The 16482-nt window shown below is 38.0% G+C and overlaps 1 protein-coding gene across 9 annotated transcripts in view; it reads right to left on the reverse strand.

The window, feature by feature from the left end:
- LOC113093899 (type I inositol 3,4-bisphosphate 4-phosphatase-like) overlaps window positions 1-10864 on the reverse strand; it is a 62205-nt gene extending 51341 nt beyond the window's left edge. For all 9 annotated transcript variants that reach the window (XM_026259507.1, XM_026259539.1, XM_026259531.1 and 6 more), the window contains exon 1: window positions 10735-10864. The gene's annotated coding sequence lies outside the window, so the exon portion shown is untranslated. The remainder of the gene's footprint in view (window positions 1-10734) is intronic.
- Window positions 10865-16482: the final 5618 nt, after the last annotated feature.

The following is a 16482-nucleotide window of genomic DNA, read 5'->3' on the forward strand; positions in this document are numbered from 1 at the left end:
TAAAATTGCAATGCGGAAATGCAGTTTGAAATGATACAAAACAAATAAAGGTAGTATGGACTAAATATGTATTTTATTTAGAACCTTTTTTTCAAGCAAGACTGTTGGTCATGTTAACACCTGCCATTAAAATATTTCAACCCGCTATTATCGACCGTGTAGATATGCTTGGCAACAGCAGAAGTGATCTCCTTCCATCTGCGGGAGCTATGGCTATATGGTGTGCCACGGGTAAAAGCCTGTGGAGCTGTTCACATATTTCATATTTTGCGCATTCAGGTTCGTTATTACCAATGTAGGCGCGCGGTACGCGCGGTCATAATCATAATGGAAGCGCGGTGCGACGCGCCTGTTTTTTTTCAGGCGCGTCCGCACCGCATTGAGTTATAAACATTTCAACTTTTTCATCCGTTTTAGGCGTCCATGCAACAGAAGTCGCCCCTCTTAGGTACAAGCTCCTCGGTTTGGGTTGGCTGGTCATCTTGTTGAGAATTACCCTGGTCTAAACCGCGTCTACTACCGTCTTCCTCCATGTTTGTTTATGTATTGCAGCGTGCATGGGCATGCCGTTGCGTGAGGTGCATCTTGACGTAAAATCCTTATCGTGGCGTAAACGATAGAGCCTTATATAAAACGATAGATATTTTCTATTGTCCAGACTATATATTTCGTCATATCGCCCAGCCCTAGTTGTAATGTTTATCTTTGTCATTCTTTTATCTTTGCTATTAAAAAATAAGAACAAAGATTTTTATCTTTGGCCTAAATATCTGCCATTCTTTTATTTTCTTTTTTTTACATTGAAAAGCTTTGTCTTTATAATAGGGAAATTAGTTTGGCTGTAATGCCCAGAAAACTTGCAAAATAGTAAAACCAACATGACAAAGAATTTTGATAAAATCGTGATATTTCTACAAAAAAAATTAAATAAATAATTTGCGATATGATACTTTTTCCATATCACCCACCACTACTGTCCACTACGGGCATAGGACACACACGGGCTTTCCTCCTCACCAACAACATTAAACACAGTGTCTACACTGGATGCGAGTGACAATGGTCTACAATGGAAGAGGCACAGCGCAACAAAACCAGACATTAAACTGATGCCTTGTTCTATTTGTGGCATAATGACACAAACTTAAAATGACTTGCAACAGTCGCTTTGTCGCATCCAGTGTACAGTAGAGCTTCTGTGGTGCATCTGGTATGGACACATTGAGTAGGGCTGTCACCTTTAGTTCAAAAATCGATTGCACAATCTAGCCTAAGTGTCGGTTACGTTCAATAAAAAAAACACACATGGCCTGTTCTCAATTCCATTTAAAGTTAAATTTTTTTGAACAGTTGTTTGCAATGGATTGAATCATTATTTAAAATAATCTTGGAGATTTTTGAATTGCCTAAATCATAAATACAGCCGGGTTGAAGCCTGCAGTGATGTTTTTCTTTTGTTATGGCAGCCGTCCCCTCTGCATATAAATTTTTTCGAGAATGTTGCACTCCTGTTGCTGTTCTGCACAAAACTTCATACCAATAAATTAGAAATATTGCTGACTTGTGCGTTTCCAGCTCTCTCTTTGCATTTGTCCGTTATTTGACGTTGAAAAAGGAAACGTTTTTTTTTTTTTAGACATGGAAAATCGATTTTACAATCGATTCAATGAACACTTAGGTCTTAAAAAATAGAAAATGATTTATTCACAAAAGTGACAGCCCTAACAGTCAGTGAAGCCGAGAGCAAGATATGCCCTGTCATATGTTCTGCCGTTAGCTTTTGAATGACCAGCATCTGTCTGGGTCTGTGCGCCATCATCTATGGCTTTTCTCTTCCCTTTCACAAACCGATTCATCTCCCATTCTAAGTTACGTCCATTGACTGTTTTACTTCTTTTCTTTTTCTGCTGATGGCCCACGCACCCACACTTTGAGAACCATAGCTTTAAAAAGACTTTAAATAAATAAATAAGAATATATATTTGTACCTTATTATAATATATATATATATATATATATATATATATATATATATATATATATATATATATATATATATATATATATATATATATTATTTCAAGGTCGAAGTCTTCAGTAATGAAATGCACCGTAACACTGCTTGAGTAATTTCAATGTGCCGTTTCGGAATACGTTCATATTATATATACACACTTTCAAACATTTCCGTGCATAGGGTTGACAGGTTTTCACACCAAAACCCACAAAATTGCTACTTAAAACTATCCCAATCATGTTTCAAGGGGGGTCCACCAGTATTCCAGGGGGTAAAATACACGTTTTGTGGAAGGCTTCCCCAAACCGCAGACTTGGCAACCTTGTAGCCGACTTGCAGTATTGTATACCGTACACACAGCTTCAATGGAAGGACTGTAAATATCTTAAACTGTGTTTCAATGATAAAAGGAGGTCTTACTGGTTTGGAACAACAGGAGGGTGTGTTACTAAATGACATAATTTTGCTATCTGGGAGAACTAACCCTTTAAGTGCTGACAGCACGGGCTGTGTGTCCTCCATCAGCTGCCAGTACTCATCCTTCAACTCCAGGATCCTGGCATCTTGAAGCTACGTCACGGTCCAGTCCGACAGCACAGCAACAAAACAGCCCACCGCTGCTCCACCAGCCGATCAAACATCTTGCACACGCTTTGGTTGCTGTAGTGCTGTGATTAAAGTGGCTAACGAGTTTACTAGCCACTGATATTACCCGATACAGATAGTAATCATTTATGGCCAACTGGGGGGTGTGTGCAAAGCAGGCAACGGAAATCCAGGGCACTCTGGTGGGACTGTTGGCAGCTACAATATCGACTGCGTTGTCATGAACGCATGCAATAACTCTTGCCTTTTAAGTCCCCACTGCTCTACAGCTCCATTCATTTTTGTCAGCTGTATGCTGGTCTGGCAGGCTTTCTGTGAGCAGGACCGCTGAGTTAATTTGTCAGTCATCACTGATGTAGTGGCAGGTTATGGTGATGTAGCTCTCAGCAGTCCAGCAGTCTCTAGCAACTCTCTCAGCTTTGCTAAATTTTTTTAACGGCTGCTGCTTTCGTTCTTTGTAGTGAGTTTCTACCAGTCTGGTGATGGTACGTTGTGATGGAATTTGATATGCTGGTTCCAATAAATTTATCAGTTCTCGAAAACCATTGCCCTCAACAACACTTAAGGGAAGAATATCCATCTCTATGAACTTGCAGATCCCTTGGGTAATTTTCTCTGCTCGATGTGCATAATAGCTCAGAGTCCATGCTAAATCCGACTTGACGCTAGGTTGAGTCTGAGAGCAGGATGCACCGCCACCGACATTAACCAGGATCAGATACTTTTTGTTAAAGTGGTACATCATTTGAGTGGTGGCGTGTTGTTGGCATCGCATTGGCATCGTTTTCATTGAACTATTTTGCTTTTTAAATCAAAATGGTCCCACACCACACTTCGCCGTGACCTCTTCATGATTATTCTTTTGAAATCAAAACAGAAGATCACAGATAACCGAGTATGGTGTCAAATATGCTGCCAAAACTTGTTGCCACACAGTGAAATTCATTTAATTGCTTCAAGACTCACACTACGCAATGCAACCTGCATTAAATAAAAAAAATGCATTAGATTAATCGATAACAAAATAACGTGATCGACAGAATTATTAACGATCAATTATTGATCATCGATTAATCATACCCATCCCTAATCAGGTCAAGTATAGAAAATCTACATTGATTTATGAAACATGGTTCTGAAACAAATAGAGCCCGACCGATATGGATTTTTGGGGGCCGATGCCGATGCCGATATTAACTCGAAAAGAGCCGATTTATAAGCCGATATTTTGATTTTGAAAATAAACTGGATATTAGACCCATTTCCTATATACTGCACTTACACAACATTCAATAGCAAAATATCTGCCTGTTCTATGTATGTGGGCTGTATAAACCATTTTCCAGAAGAGATTATGTAAAAAAAATGACTAAACAATTGCACATCAAAAGTATATATTTTTTAATGGTCAAAAAAACAGTCTGATTTTAAACATTTAACACTTTTACTTTCTTCCAGTTGAAGCTGGTTTTAACAGTCTGTGTGTGTTCTGTAAATAAATTATAATACTAAAGTTAAAGTATTTGCAGAAGTAGTCCGACACTTTGCTGCTACAGCATTCACCTTTTTCAGCCATCTGTAGGGCAGAAAGAGACAGAGAAAGAATAAGCATGTGTATTAATAATATCACCATGTATCATTACTCGTGTCATCATTAGAATTAGAATGATAATAAACAGGGATCTCCTACATAGGCAAAAATGAGAAATATATATATTTTTTATTTGTCAACCAATAGGTATTACCTATTACCTACTTCTATTTAACAATATTACAACATTTTCCTGTTATGTCTTTAAAGCTGCTTTGAAACAATCTGTAAAAAATAAAAATAAATAAAATAAAAAAAGCGCTTGTTCAGCTCACATTTATTTACATGTCCCCTCTGGTTAATCATTTCTGACGCACCTACTCGAAGTTGAATGGTTAACGTTAGTGTCATGAACACACCGCTGTCAATTTTGAGAAGAACCACCTTCAATCACGTTAATAGCAAGCATAAGGGGCCTGCTAAAAAGGAAGCTATATTAGCGTTAGAATAACATAAGGCTGTAAATATCGAATATTTTAGTAATCGAGTCTATGATAGGCTTTTGTACATTCTGCTGAACAACAGCCTTTAACTGGACTTTTATTTTGACGGGTTGGCGTACATTTACAGTAATAATTAGTTCTGTGTGTGTGATGTGATGCTGCTTTTACTTAAATCAAACGGTCAAATGCTCATGAAGTGACTGTCAGAGCAGTTCTGGAGATGTTGTTCATGTGTTCACGTGCTTATTTAGTGAGACAGCGGACGCTGAATTCACCGCGAGCTTAATGCGCGCTTACGTGTGTTTAATGAATGAAGAGGCGCTTCTGCACCATTCATTAACAGAGACACGCAGAACATGCAGGATTCATATTTAAACAGACTATTCCGTCTTAATACTTACAGATATTCGTCAATATCGTGATTTGATGTAAGTGCAATGACCTATTTTTAATGAATTCATTCAATAACATAACAGCTGTTGTTTTTTCGAGGCACGCTGTACATAACTTCTAGTCATTGCCCCCCTGCCACAGTTACCCGGTCATTATGTGGGAAACACTGCAGATATATTTAGAATAAGTTAAACGATAACGTTATAGTTTGACATCTTATTAACGTTCGCACTCTTCCACTGATAAACATGGTATTAGCTCCGTGGCTAATCTAATATATAGATTCTAATATAGCAATGCATTAGTGGCTGTAAGTGATGTTACAGAATATTTATAAGTGATAATGATAGGACCGTTAGCTAGAACTACCACATCACTGTATATACAGTGTATGAACTAAATCATTTCACATGAAGAACGACAGACTCACCGTCAAAACAGAAAAAAAATCTCCGTGGCTGGCTTGGCTGATCGCTTTCTTCGCTAGTGGATTTCTGGCGCTGTTGTCAACTCTGGAGCTGCAGAGCTCCCTCTGGTGGGTAAACTATGCAACACTCATAACATGAGTAAAGCATGAGACTCCGTTTCTCATGTTCCATCGGCCGTTATAAACGCCGATGCCGATTTAAATGCAATAAGCTCATATCGGCCGGCCGATATATCGGTCGGGCTCTAGAAACAAATGGTATCATTGCATCCCTAATTAGATGTTGATGCAATGATCATTAGGCTATAGGTGCCTAAGAGGTTTCTTTTTAAAAAAAAGGATGAAAACAAAACAATGTGCATGTTTTGGGTTGCGCAATTCATTTGGATGACACCCTTAGTGGAATGTAAAGGGGAAAAGGAATGGAATGTGAAGAGGGAATTTCCCTACTCTTTATTTACATGTAAGAGAAAGCTTGAGATTTTGTTTAAAGTCAATTGTAAAAGTTAAATTATGTTATCTATAGGAAAACATTAAAGAAAAGTGAAGTGACGTTTGGCCAAGTATAGTGACCCATACTCAGATTTTGTGCTCTGCATTTAATCCATCCAAGTGCACACACACAGTAGTAAACACACTCACACCGTGAACACACATCCGAAGTTGGGGGTTCCATGCCTTGCTCAAGGGTCTCACCTCAATTCGTGATATTGAGGGTGGAAGAGAGGGCTCCCCCCACCAACAATCCCTGCTGGACCTGAGACTCGAACCCGCAACCTTCAGGGTTACGACTCTCTAACCATTAGGCCACGACTGCCCACTGAAGAATTAGCAAGTACAGAACACTGCAACTAAAGAATCGTTTAAAACAGAGTGTTTACCAGGAAACGGGTTAACAAGAAGTGGGCAGTGGAAATGCATATGTGCAAGTAATTGCAGCTGAACCAGGATGTTTTGCAGCTTGTAAGAGGTCTGGTTTGTCTGGGTCTGGGAAGTTGTTTGTCACTTGCAGCAGAAGCACTACTATGAGGAAGTAGATAAAAATGAATCAAAGGTACTCAACTTGGATGATCACATTCCCTATTCTGGACTATGATGCGATGACTTTTATTCTATACTGAATACTTGTGTTTTTACTAGAAAAAGAGTTTTACTAGACCCTGACCTACAGCATACTCTCTAACATAAAAAAACAAACAAAAAAAATTATATATATATATATATATATATATATAATTACCAATCACTGAATCTAGTACACTTGTTCAGCATGCTTCACTATGACTAACAAGGAGGACGACTCTGAAGGTCATCAGGAAATGACTTAGCTCTCCACTGATACACAGAAGCTAGTCAGGTATTGAGCTCCTATTTCACAGAAGCACATGCGGGAAGAGAGAAATGCAGAGATTGCTAGGTTCCATGACTCTATTCTGGTATCAAACTAGCTAAAATTACTGTATTTAGCCCATTTAGGTTTTGTGGGGTCTTGAGTGAAATGAACATAATATGTGCCATTTGTAATGTATTAAAACAACATCAACAACAACAAAACTGTAGAGAAGAAAATAATAGTAACCTAATTTATGGTAGTAGGGCATGCTTGGTGGGTTGTTAAGCCAGAATGTCACATTTTTACAGAGCTATAAAAGGTACACGAGCTACTAGAGCATTTGGCCTCATTTTTATGCATATTCAGAGTTTAACATTTAGCACAATTATAAAATCATTTTATGTCTTTGCACTGATTAGTTAGTATCAAAACTATAAAATAGTACATTAGTGGTCATTATAAAACAGAGCAGCTGTTTCTGATAAAGAGTTTCATATTTACTATATTCGTCCCAAATTGCTTTCAAGACTCCATCATGCACATGAATGGAGAACAGAACATTTTGTGGAAATCATCATCTGGACCACAATTACATAACATTCTTGCCTCAACATATAGCATATGTTAGAGGACCCTTTCCACACCGTCACATTTACAATCATACAAGTGCTTTTACAGGGCAAAAATAGAAGCAAACAGACCTTTTAGTTCCACACTTTCTTATATCCAAAGAAATATCAATATTAATGCAGGCCTGTGTTGCATAACTAGTGGGCAAGTCTTGGGAATCGCCACGGCATAAGTTCAACGAAACATGCTCCACTAATCGGTTCTGATCTGCTCCCAGCCTGCAGGCAGAGATGAAGAAGCTGAGTCATTATAGATATAACAAGAAGATCCTAATTTGATTCCATGTGAACCACAGCATGTATCCCATCATGCATCTCAGTTCAGCTCAGCATGAGCCCTTTGGTGTTCAGCATGCAACAGAAGCTTAGAATAAAATGTTACCAATTTAAAGATAAAAAAAAAACTCTCTTCTAAATAAAGATGATTAGTCTAGTTCTGATAAATATTTGATAATAACTGACTTTTTATTTAAACTTAATTAATGACCCCCCCCCCCCCACACACACACACACAGTTTACATAACCTCAGTGGTAAAGTGCTTCCCAGGCTAGACCTAATGGTCTCTAGGAGCCATAAGGAAAAAATAGATACTTTGAAAACCTGGAACGGGGCTGCAGCATCTCTTGAGGATACTGCCAATCTTTAAGAGAATAACATGTCTGTGACTGAAATTCTCAGTCTGAAAATCTTTTGAAGGTGCCTTTTCGGTTAGTGAAGGGGAATAATCAAACAGCTCACACCGCCGGAGGAAAGGGTTATATCTGACTCACAGACATGACTGATTGTAACAGGCTATGACATGACACTGATCACAACATGTTACAGTTACATGTGACTTGGGTTGAGGCGATGCCGATAAAGAGGGTAAGATCATTTTTATCAGCCATCTAAGCAGGTTTACAGTAGTAGTTTGGTTTTCTTGTTTTTTTTTGGTCTGGACCAAAACAAGTAAATGATGGGTTTATTAGGGCTGCAACAAAAAAATTATAAATCAATTTATCTAATGATTATTATGACGATTAATCATTGATTATTACGACGATTAATCGTCGATTATTTCACTGATTAATCTGTAGACTTCAGTTGATTAATCAGCTTTTGCAATTAGTTAAAATATTGAGTTATACATATTCTAACACATAAATTAAGGTAGTCACATTAATCATATTATGTAATTACCAATACAGTTTAATTGAACTATTGACCATAGTGTATGAAAAATTGTTCAGTTAAGTGCACCCCCGATTGGATGCGTGCATTTAGCCTAACAACATTGTTTTCAATGATCGGCAAGTTTTCAAAATACACATCATATTTTGTGAAATTACCAATCATCCAAACTAAGGTGTGCTGGGATAAATGTGCTCAATGTACATGTGTATACAGTGGTATTTTTACCAGCTGATAACTCACTAACAGCTTATAAAGAATATCTCAGTTGGACACATGGAAATCTGCTGTAATGAGACGGCCGTTCTGATCCCTGTAACCAAACTGTCATGGCCAACAATAGCCCCTATGACGAGAAGAACCATGTACAGATTGTACGCTTGAACATTTTGGCCTTTTTCAGGTCACATCTTGTGACATTACATCCTGTTTTTGGTTCATTTAGATGTCTTAGGTACACAGCTTTCATATTTCAGTCAAACTGCAAACCTGCCAAGTGTATATCATGCCCTAAAACACAACCCAATTTATGTAGACAAACACGTCTTTCTTTGTTTCACTTATTAAAGGGGATTTTTTTTTTTTGCTGATGTAAAGTAACTGAAAAACAAGACATATATGGACCCACTTTATATTAAGTGGCCTTAACTATTATGTACTTACATTTTAATTAATAATTTAGTACAATTTACTTATTGTGTACATACATGTTTTTACATTGTACTTATATTAAAAAAAAAAAAACGACATGTAATTACATCTGTATTTAATTTCTGTAATAACATGTATAATTACACTGTTGACCCATAGTTTACACCTTAACCCACCCTTAAACTTACCCATACCTCCAACCCTCTCCCTAACCTTACCCCTATCCCACCTCTATAGCAGCAAAAGTGTTTTACAATACAATATGAACACAATAACTACATTGTACTTATTTTTTTATGTAAGTACATAGTAGTTAAGGCCACCTAATATAAAGTGGGACCCAATATATTATATAACCATAAAGCCAAGAAATGAATCTTCTACTTGATTTTACAGGGCCTGACTTGTACAGTCATGAAGTCTTAATGCAGAACGCCACTTAATGCTGCTGTGTGGTGCCTGCACATGGCCCAGACTACAACAAATCCCCAACCGAAGTGTGATCAAGCACACTGCATTTGAACTGTACTTATGCAACAGCCTGCCAGCTTCATGAAATATCAAACTCCAACCAGAAGCAAACCAGTCCAAACCTCTTAGGACTTTGTTTATGGAAGGAATTTCTGGTTATCAGACAAAACTTATGAGATTTTCTAAAGAGCCAATTATTAGCTGAACTTTAAATATAAGTCTAACTTTTTAAAAACAAGTCTCACTCTAATTCTTGCAAATATGCAGAACATGCTACCAAACGGAAAAAACAACAACAAAAACATTTGCCTGTAAACAAACAGAAATTAGCCATTACACTCCATTGCATCAACATTTCTATTTGGAGTTATCTTTATATAAAATATAATAAACTGGTTTAACCAAACGCAAACATCTTATAAAATTGCATCTAGAGTATAAAAAAAGTACCCTGTCATATATCATATCTTCCTAAAACACAATTTGGATATTAAAGGGTTAAGACATTAAACATCCAATTAAGCAATGACATATATAATTAATTTTAACAAGTTTGCAAGGCAATTACAGATGCACTGGGATTTAGTCAAATCATGGACAGCTCAGAATGGCCCTGTTTCGCTGTCATAGTACATTTTAAACGTGAGATCAGCGAACACTGGCCTTTCAGGTCACACCGCATGCATAACGTCACATACCTTCACCCTCTGCCTATGAAAGACGTTTCAGTGTTTCCCCCAAATAAACATTAGTAGCTTTCGATTTGGCAGGCAGTGTCAGGAGGTTATTTTACAGAAAATTCCGAGCGCGATTATAAGATGATATCGCAGCCAAGTCATACAAACAGCTTACAAATGTAACTTATCTCCAGTTCGCCTCCCTGCGCACTACAGAGAATACAAACAACACAGATTACTTTATGGTTATTTCTCTGGTTGTGTAACCAACAAAGAACCTCGAGACTGACTGTTCCGAATGTTTCACAAACCAAATGTACTTACATCTCAGTGGGCGCTGTGTTAATCCATATTGCCCTCAGAAGAGTTGTTATACATGCTAGCTCTGTTGCCAAATTCCGGAGCGCTGCTTCTCGCTCTTCTTTGCTTTGCGCTGCAGCATAGTGTGGCCCCGCCCTTATGTGCGACGTCACCCCGCTCGGCCCCGTCTTTCCCACGCGCTCTCTCCGCAACTACACGTGCGGACACAAACACGAAATATTATCCAAGACAACGCAGTGATAAAAAATAAATAAAAATAAAACAATATAATAGTTGAAAATACTGGTTTGCATTTAATTCGTTTAATTATATTTGTGACATTTATTTTAATTGGACACTAAGTGTTTTTTTTGAAGAGAGGCAGTATATCTCTGATTATGATTAGTTTACAAATTATACTGATGAGATTGATCCTCGTTTCATAGTGCAATGCTTTTATCTGCAACCACAAATCTTATTCCTCACAAAATATGTGAGGTCATGGGTTCCAAAAACGATATTGCCATCTTGTGGATGCTTGTAAAAAAACAGTCACAGTCACAGTTTTCATTTAATTTTATTTCACTTTCTGTTTGTAGTAGCCTAACAATTTTTTTTAATCGTATTACACGATGCAGGTTGGAAACAATGTTATATCATGAAATATAAAGAAGAATCAGGTGTTCATATTTTTCATTATAAAATCATTTTAGTATACAAAATGATTTGAGACTTAATCAAAAGCAGTCTCTTTTTTCTTACAATAACATGACAATAAATAATCAATATAAGGGAGACTAGGGCTGGTTGTCATACTTCTTACTCCAGTAAATATTGCTCAAATTAAGTTTTATTTAATTATACTTTGGAAGAAGACACAGTTCATACATTCAGTAGTGTGGCTTGTTGTCACAATAAATGATGTAAATAGCCACAATTCTGCTGTATGTTTTATAGGACATTTAGCAAAAATATAAACAGTAAAATCATAAAATCATGAAACAAAAATGTAGAGGTAACGGAAATAGAAATCCATTATTTGGGGTCAACAAATTATTAATATTAATTAACACTAAATATGATTTAACTCATGATGTATGTTCCAGAAGAAGAGCATTTGTGAATTGTTAAATCTATAAAGAAAGCTAATACAGCTGACACATTTGTACTTATGGACATCAGAAGATGTTGATTAAAAATCTCACTTTAGATAGCAGGTGCATCTACAATAAGCTCAGTAACAGACTGTTATTTTAGAGAGAGAAGTGAACCTCAAAGGTCTTTCTTAGCCTCAAGATCAAATTAACACTGCAATACTATTATTTCTATGAATAGCCTAAACTGGTTTATGAATATTTTCTTAGGTGGATAGATAAAAGTTTTCATACCACATATTTACATAGATGCATGCGAATGTGTATTTAATATAAATGTGACCCTGGACCACAAAACCATCCTTAAGTCGCTTGGGTATATTTTTAGCAATATCAAAAAAAAAAGAAAAAGAAAAAGAAAAATGTATGGGTCCAAATGATTGATTTTTCCTTTATGCAAAAAATACATTACTATATTAAGTAAAGATCATGTTCTATGAAGATATTTTGTACATTTCCTACCGTAAACATATCAAAATGTAATTTTTTTCTTAGTAATATGCAATGCTAAGAACTTCATTTGGACAACTTTAAAGGCGATTTTCTCAATATTTACTATATATATATATATATATATATATATATATATATATATATATATATATATATATATATATATATATATATATATATATATATATATATATCAGATTCCAGATTTTCAAATAGCTGTATCTCTTCCAAATATTATCCTAACAAATTCCTAATCTCAAATTTAAGAAAAATTATCCTCATGACTGGTTTTATTGTCCAGGGTCACAAATGTGTATTTGATTAAAATTCCTACAATATTTTAAATTGTTCTCTGATGTCCACAGAGTGTGTACGCAAAGTTTTATCTCAAAATACCCAACAGATAATTTTTTATAGCTTCATGAAATTGTCACTTTTGGGGTATGAGCCAAAACTGTTTATGTGTTTGACCCCTTTAAATGAAAATGAGCTGGTGCTCCCGCCTTCTATCCAGTGTTGACAAGTCCGCGGTTTTCCAGCGGAATTTGGCTACTTTAACACTGTTGCCACGTGTTACTTTTCATGTCCGCGGGAGGCTTTTGTTGCGAAAACCTGGCAACCCAGCTCCCTTCTAAGAAGAGAGCAGAGCTTCAAAAGCGCATGCTCACAGGCTGCTGGTGACCGTGTGTTACTGACCTCACACATTGCTTCCAAACGCAATTTTTAACTACCACATTCCTATCATTCTGTTAGGCAGCATTAGTGAAAACAAGGAATTGTCAGTGGTAGCTTTAGCAACATTAGCCTGACAGTGAGCCAAGAATCTCTTTTGGAAAACAAAATATGATGCGTGGTGCTTACTTTGTCCGGAGGAGTCTGGACGTTTTTGCACTAAGCGTTATCAGAATCAGAATCAGAATGAGCTTTATTGCCAGGTATGTTTACATATACGAGGAATTTGTTTTCGTGATAGAAGCTCCGCAGTACAACAGAATGACAGTGACAGAACATAAAACACATAATAAAAGAATACAAAAATACAAAAAGTAGGTAAGGAATGACAATATACAAATTGATAATTGTAGGCAGGTATATTACAAAAAGCGGTTATGTATGTACAGGTATACTATGTGCCAAATGTAAGTGTACACTAAGTATGTGTCTTAGATAAATAAGTGTATGTGTATATAAATATAAAGTGTAGTGTGTTCCACAGTTATTATCAATTGTTCATTAGATATCAATTGTTCATTAGATGGATTGCCTGAGGGAAGAAACAGTTCCTGTGTCTGCTCGTTCTGGTGCTCAGTGATCTGTAGCCTCGACCAGATGGCAACAGTTCAAAGAGGGAGTGTGCTGGATGTGAGGGGACCAGAGTGATTTTACCAGCCCTTTTGCTCACTCCAGATAAGTACAGTTCTTGAATAGAAGGGAGGGTTGTACCGATGATTCGCTCAGCAGTCCGGACTACCCTCTGTAGTCTTCTGAGGTCAGATTTAGAAGCTGAGCTGAACCAGACAGTTACTGAAGTGCAGAGGATGGATTCAATGATGGTGGAGTAGAACTGTTTCAGCAGCTCCTGTGGCAGGTTAAACTTCCACAGCTGGCGAAGGATGTACATCCTCTGCTGGGCCTTTTTCACAATGGAGTCAATGTGAATGTCCCACTACATAGTGGTGGATAGTGGTGCCCAGGAACCTAAATGACTCCACTGCAGTCACAGTGCTGTTCATGATGGTGAGTGAGGGGAGGTTTCTCCTGAAGTCCACGATCATCTCCACTGTTTTGAGGGTGTTAAGCTCCAGGTTGTTGAGAGTGCACCAGACAGCCAGCTCTTTAACCTCCTGTCTGTAAGCAGACTCGCCACCGTCCTGAATGAGGCCGATGAGAGTGGTGTCATCTGAAAACTTCAGGAGCTTGACAGAGGGGTCCTGTGCAATCATTAGTGTACAGGGAAAAGAGTAGTGGGGAGAGAATGCAGCTCTGGGGAGCTCCGGTGCTGATTGTACGGGTGCTGGATGTGTATTTTCCTAGCCTCACTAGCTGCTGCCTGTCTGTCCGGAAGCTGTCGATCCACTGACAGACGGAGGTGGGCACGGAAAGCTGAGTTAGTTTGGGCAGGAGGAGGTTTGGGATGATCGTGTTAAAGGCCGAGCTGAATTCCACAAACAGGATCCTCACATAAGTCCCAAGTCTGTCTAGGTGTTGCAGAACATAATGCAGTCCAATGTTTACTGCATCGTCCACAGACCTGTTTGATCAGTAGGCAAACTGAAGAGGATCCAGCAAGGGTCCAGTGGTGTCCTTCAGGTGGGCCAGCACCAGTTTTTCAAATGACTTCATGACTACGGATGTTAAAGCCACAGGCCTGTAGTCATTCAGTCCTGTAATTTAGGGTTTCTCTGGGATGGGGATGATGGTGAAGCGTTTGAAGCATGAAGGGACTTTGCACAGCTCCAGTGATCTGTTGAAGATCTGTGTGAAGATGGGGGCCAGCTGGTCAGCACAAGATTTCAGACAGGCTGGTGTAACACAATCTGGGCCTGGTGCTTTTTTCCTTTTCTGCTTCCGGAAGACCTGGCGCACCGCATCCTCGCTTATCTGAATTGCAGGTGTGGGGGAGAGGGAGGATGCAGGAGGTGTAACTGGTGAGAGCGCTTGATTGGAGAGGTGTTCAGGGCGTGTTGCAGGAGTTGTTAATGATGTGAACAGTTGTTTGGAGAGGTGTTCAGGGTGGGTTGCAGGAGTTGTTATTGTGAATGGATGTGTGGAGAGGCGTTCAGGGCAGGTGATGGGTGTTCTTTCAAACCTGCAGTAAAATTATGTTAACATACATTATCGATCCCTCTTTAAGAAGCAATCTTTGCACAACTTTTGCATTCGAGTCCGGTGTAAAATGTTACCCACCCGATATAAATATTAGCCTACATCAACGTTCAATAGTAATGACTTGAGTTTCTTCACTGATAAAATAGATAACATCAGAAATACAATAACAAATGTAGATTCTAATACTTTAGTTTCATCCATCACACCCAAAGATAAACTGCAGTGCTTTACAGCTATAGGACAGGAAGAGCTAAATGAACTTATCACTGCATCTAAACCAGCAACATGTTTATTAGATCCTGTACCCACTAAATTTCTGAAAGAGTTGTTATCTGTAGCTGAAGAGCCGCTTCTCAATATTATTAACTCGTTATCTTTAGGTCACATCCCAAAACCATTCAAGCTGGTGGTTATTTAGCCTCTTATTAAGAAACCACAACTAGATCATAGTGAATTGGCAAATTATAGGCCCATTTCAGATTTTCCATTTATGTCTAAAAGTTTTGAAAAAGTTGTGTCTTCTCAATTGTGCTCCTTCCTGCAAAATGAAGTATGTAGAATTTCAGTCAGGTTTCAGACCCCACCATAGCACAGAAACTACACTTGTTAAAATTACAAATTACTTGCTTCTTGCGTCAGATCAAGGCTGCATCTCATTGCTAGTTTTATTTGATCTTAGTGCTGCGTTCGACACCATAGATCATGACATACTCATTGATCAATTGCAAAACTATACAGGTAGGTCTATTCAAGTACAGGCTTTAAGATGGTTTAGATCCTACCTGTCCGATCACTACAATTTTATTTGCCAGTAAAATATGTAGTGCCACACAGATCTGTCATAGGTCTTTTGGTATTTTTAATCTATATATTGCCCCTTGGTAATATCTGCATCTTCAATAAATAAGCTACAAGTAGTCCAAAATGCGGCAGCTAGTGTCCTTACCAGTGTCAAGAAAATACCGTAATTCCTCAAATAAAAACCAGTAGTCTAATAAACGCCGGGCCTCTTATAGATGAGAACATTAGTACACGAAGGGTAAGGACTCCATACAAACAACAGGGAAAGACAGGTATTTATAAGGAGACTAATGACAATCGATTGCCTGCACATGTGCAATTAACTGGAGTGCAATTACTGTGAAGACAGGACCAGACTAGAGGAATTATAGTACCTATGGTGAAGTGCCTAAGGAGAAGTGAGCTCACTAGTGGACAGCCAGGAAAACAGAGACTGACAGCGTGACATACACGCCTACTGCTGGAGCATTTCTCGTTCTCGAGTCAAGAACCAGTTGCATCGGATTTCGGATCACCAGTACACTGAACAGAGAAC

The sequence above is a fragment of the Carassius auratus genome, chromosome 6 (assembly GCF_003368295.1).
Source record: "Carassius auratus strain Wakin chromosome 6, ASM336829v1, whole genome shotgun sequence".
NCBI classification, from domain to species: Eukaryota; Metazoa; Chordata; class Actinopteri; order Cypriniformes; family Cyprinidae; genus Carassius; species Carassius auratus.